This window comes from Mirounga angustirostris, unplaced genomic scaffold (assembly GCF_029215605.1).
Source record: "Mirounga angustirostris isolate CCGP_5_RB_7025 unplaced genomic scaffold, mMirAng1.0.hap1 SCAF_10, whole genome shotgun sequence".
NCBI lineage: Eukaryota > Metazoa > Chordata > Mammalia > Carnivora > Phocidae > Mirounga > Mirounga angustirostris.
Window position 1 is genome coordinate 99,469,192 of NW_026991718.1, and position 5,330 is coordinate 99,474,521.

A 5,330-nucleotide genomic window follows, 5' to 3' on the forward strand; every position below is an offset into this window, starting at 1 on the left:
AATGACACATTGGACCAAATGGACTTCACAGACATATTCAGAACATTCCATCCCAAAGCAACGGAATACACATTCTTCTCTAGTGCCCATGGAACATTCTCCAGAATAGATCACATCTTAGGTCATAAATCAGGTCTCAACTGGTACCAAAAGATTGGGATCATTCCCTGCCTATTTTCAGACCACAATGCTTTGAAACTAGAACTCAATCACAGGAGGAAAGTCAGAAAGAACTCAAATACATGGAGGCTAAAGAGCATCCTACTAAAGAATGAATAGGTCAACCAGGAAATTAAAGAAGAATTAAAAAAAATTCATGGAAACCAATGAAAATGAAAACACAACTGTTCAAAATCTTTGGGATGCAGCAAAAGCAGTCCTAAGAGGCAAGTATATAGCAATACAAGCTTTTCTCAAGAAACAAGAAAGTTCTCAAATACACAACCTAACCCTACACCTAAAGGAGCTGGAGAAAGAACAGCAAATAAAGCCTAAACCCAGCAGGAGAAGAGAAATAATAAAGATCAGAGCAGAAATCAATGAAATAGAAACCAAAAGAACAGTAGAACAGATCAACGAAACTAGGAGCTGGTTCTTTGAAAGAATTAACAAGATTGATAAACCCCTGGCCAGACTTATCAAAAAGAAAAGAGAAATGACCTAAATAAATATAAAAATGAATGAAAGAGGAGAGATCACAACCAACACCAAAGAAATACAATTATAAGAACGTATTATGAGCAACTCTATGCCAGCAAATTAGATAACCTGGAAGAAATGGATGCATTCCTAGAGATGTATCAACTACCAAAACTGAGCCAGGAAGAAATAGAAAACCTGAAGAGACCTATAACCACTAAGGAAATTGAAGCAGTCATCAAAAATCTCCCAACAAACAAGAGCCCAGGGCCAGATGGCTTCCCAGAGGAATTCTGCCAAACATTTCAAGAAGAATTAATACCTATTCTTCTAAAACTGTTCCAAAGAATAGAAATGGAAGGAAACTTTGAAACTCATTTTATGAGGCCAGCATTACCTTGATCCCAAAACCAGACAAAGACCCCATCAAAAAGGAGAATTACAGACCAATATCCTTGATGAACAAGCAAAAATTCTCACCAAAATACTAGCCAATAGGATCCAACAGTACATTAAAAGGATTATTCACCATGACTAAGTGAGATTTTTCCCTGGGCTGCAAGGTTGGTTCAACATCTGCAAATCAATTAACGTGATACATTAATAAAAGAAAGAATAATCATATGATCCTCTCAATAGATGCAGAAAAAGCATTGGACAAAGTACAGCATCCTTTCTTGATTAAAACTCTTCCGAGTATAGGGATAGAGGCTACATACCTCAATATCATAAAAGCCATCTATGAAAAACCCACAGCAAATATCATTCTCAATGGGTAAAAACTGAGAGCTTTCCCCCTAAGGTCAGGAACGTGGCAGGGATGTCCACTATCACCACTGCTATTCAACATAGCATTAGAAGTCCTAGCCACAGCAATCAGACAACAAAAAGAAAGAAAAGGCATCCAAATCGGCAAAGAAGTCAAACTCTCACTCTTTGCAGATGATATACTTTATGTCGAAAACCCAAAAGACTCCACCCCCAAACTGCTAGAACTCATATAGGAATCCAGTCAAGTGGCAGGATATAAAATCAATGCACAGAAATCAGTGGCATTCTATACACCAACAAGACAGAAGAAAGAGAAATTAAGGAGTCGATCCCATTTACAATTGCACCCAAAACCGTAAGATACCTAGGAATAAATCTAACCAAAGAGACAAAGGATCTGTACTCAGAAAACTATAAAATACTCATGAAAGAAATTGAGGAAGACACAAAGAAATGGAAAAACGTTCCATGCTCATGGATTGGAAGAACAAATATTGTGAAGATGTCAATGCTACCTAGAGCAATCTACACATTCAATGCAACCCCCATCAAAATACCATCACCTTTTTTCAAAGAAATGGAACAAACAATCCTAAAATTTGTATGGAACCAGAAAAGACCCCGAATAGCCAGAGGAATGTTGAAAAAGAAAAGCAAAGCTGGCGGCATCACAATTCCGGACTTCCAGCTCTATTACAAAGCTGTCATCATCAAGAGAGTATTTTACTGGCACCAAAACAGACACACAGATCAATGGAACAGAATAGAGAGCCCAGAAATGGACCCTCAACTCTATGGTCAACTAATCTTCGACAAAGCAGGAAAGAATGTCCAATGGAAAAAAGCGAGTCTCTTCAACAAATGGTGCTGGGAAAATTGGACAGCCACATGCAGAAGAATGAAACTGGACCACTGCCTTATACCACACACAAAAATAAACTCCAAATGGTTGAAAGACCTCAATATGAGACAGGAGTCCATCAACATCCTAAAGAAGAACACAGGCAGCAACCTCTTTGACCTCACCCGAAGCAACTTCTTCCTAGAAGCATTGCCAAAGGCAAGGGAAGCAAAGGCAAAAATGAACTATTGGGACTTCATCAAGATGAAAAGCTTTTACACAGCAAAGGAAACATCAACAAAACCAAAAGACAACTGACAGAATGGGAGAAGATATTTGCAAATGACATATCAGATAAAGGGCTAGTATCCAAAATCTATAAAGAACTTATCAAACTCAACACCCAAAGAACAAATGATCCAATCAAGAAATGGGCAGAAGACATGAACAGACATTTTTTCCAAAGAACACATCCAAATGTCCAGCAGACACATGAAAAAGTGCTCAACATCGCTGGGCATCAGGGAAATCCAAATCAAAACCTCAATGAGGTATCACCTCACACCTGTCAGAATGGCTAAAATTAACAAATCAGGAAATGACAGATGTTGGCAGGGATGTGGAGAAAGGGGTACCCTCCTACACTGTTGGTGGGAATGCAAGGTGGTGCAGCCACTCTGGAAAACAATATGGAGGTTCCTCAAAAAGTTGAAAATAGAGCTACCATATGATCCAGCAATTGCACTACTGGGTATTTACCCCAAAGATACAAATGTAGGGATCCGAAGGGGTACGTGCACCCCGATGTTTATAGCAGCAATGTCCACAATAGCCGAACTGTGGAAAGAGCCAAGATGTCCATCGACAGATGAATGGATAAAGAAGAAGTGGTATATATATACAATGGAATATTATGCAGCCATCAAAAGGAATAAGATCTTGCATTTGCAATGACGTGGATGGAAGTGGAGGGTGTTATGCTAAGTAAGTCAATCAGAAAGACAGGTCTCATGACCTCACTGATATGAGGAATTCTTAATCTCAGGAAACAAACAGGGTTACTGGAGTGGTGGGGGGTGGGAGGGATGAGGTTACTGGGTGATAGACACTGGGGAGGGTATGTGCTCTGGTAAGTGCTGTGAATTGTGCAAGACTGTTGAATCACAGATCTGTACCTCTGAAACAAATAATGCAATATGTTAAGAAAAAAAAAAAGGAGGGGAAGAATGAAGGGGGGGAAATCGGAGGGGGAGACGAACCATGAGAGACGACGGACTCTGAAAAACAAACAGTGTTCTAGAGGGGAGGGGAGTGGGAGGATGGGTTAGCCTGGTGATGGGTATTAAAGAGGGCACATTCTGCATGGAGCACTGGGTGTTATGCACAAACAATGAATCATGGAACACTACATCAAAAACTAATGATGTAATGTATGGTGATTAACATTAACAATAAGAAATTTAAAAAAAACAATGCATATAAACACGTGTCCCTTAGGAAACATAGTCACCATAGGATTTATCCGTTCCTCAGTCATTAGTTCGCAATTTTAACACATAGGATTTTTTGTCATTTTTCTCTTCTCCCTTCAAATTCTGAAAATTAAGCTTAAAAACCTTAAAATTGTTAAGATGTGAAGACCAAATTTTACTTCCTAAATACTTTTCCTTTGTGTTAAAAACAAAATAAAAGCTGAAAAGAGTATCCCAATTTCTAATGTTGATAGATCTCCTACTCAAAGACATCAAGAATAGTAATTTCTTTTTCTCCTACAAAACTTTGGTTTTTAACTGTAACTTGTTTTTCAAAGGGCACATTTTTCACCTAATTTAATTCAATTCAAAATGTAATTGAGTATCTACTATGTGCAAAGCACTACAGACAGGCAGACACAGCCCCTACCCAGGAAGAGCTTGGTGCCAGTGTGGTCAAGGGAGGGAAGGCAGGGGGAGACAAAGACTGCAATAACTTACCTATGGCTGAAGAGGAGGCTGGGGCCGTGCCTGGTGAAATGGTGAAAGGTAAAGGACAGCAATGACGCTCCACGGCCTGGTGATGCAACTCAGCTTTTTTTTTTTTTTTAAGTATGGTGAGTTTTGTGCCTCATTCCAATGTGAACTGACAAAGACCTGTCTCTGCTGGGTTTATTTCAACATAAATGACAAGCCAGTGCCACCACCTGGCATTCCACAGTGAGGATGAAGTTCTAACACACCTGACAGCTGCCAGCACTAACTCCCTTTCTCCACCTGGAGCAATGCAAGACAGCAGTCGGCACTCACTCTTGTTTGCTTCCCAGCCTCCTTCCCGCTTCCTCATCACCGCCTTCTTCCCTCCATCCTAAGCTGTCTGAGCTAGACTGCTTCCAAATGATTTTGATCACTACTACATGACAATGGGACAGTGGACCTGGATTAGAATAAGAGTGCCAAAGGCCTGAAATGACAAAGGAAAGTCAAACAACAAAGCACTCTTCATCACTGTGCAGATACTTTCACAGGGGATTTTTCCTCTAATTCTTTAAAACGTTCTCTCCTTACCTAAGGTAGCATGGGGTATAAAACCCTGGGATCCTACCCAGATCACGAAGGTAAAAAAGAAATGAATGAATTCAGATGCTTTAAAAAAAAAAAAAAGGTGAGGAAAGAGTCAATTTAAAGATCCACACTTTTTTTCTTTTTAAAGATTTTTATTTATTTATTTGACAGAGAGAGACACAGCGAGAGAGGGAACACAAGCAGGGGGAGTGGGAGAGGGAGAAGCAGGCTTCCCGCTGAGCAGGGAGCCCGATGCGGGGCTTGATCCCAGGACCCTGGGATCATGACCTGAGCCGAAGGCAAACACTTAACGACTGAGCCACCCAGGCGCCCCAAGATCCACACTTTTCTAAAGTATAAAACTATGTAATAGCTCTGGAGAGACAAGCCTATACTGTCTTCACAACAAAAATGACAGTGCGACATAATTTTAGCTTGAGTATCTTAGACTAATCATTATAAGAACTGTTTTTATTCCAAATGATCCGGAACTCTAGAGAATCTACCAACTTGTCCTTCCTCTCATCTCCATTGTTTTCACC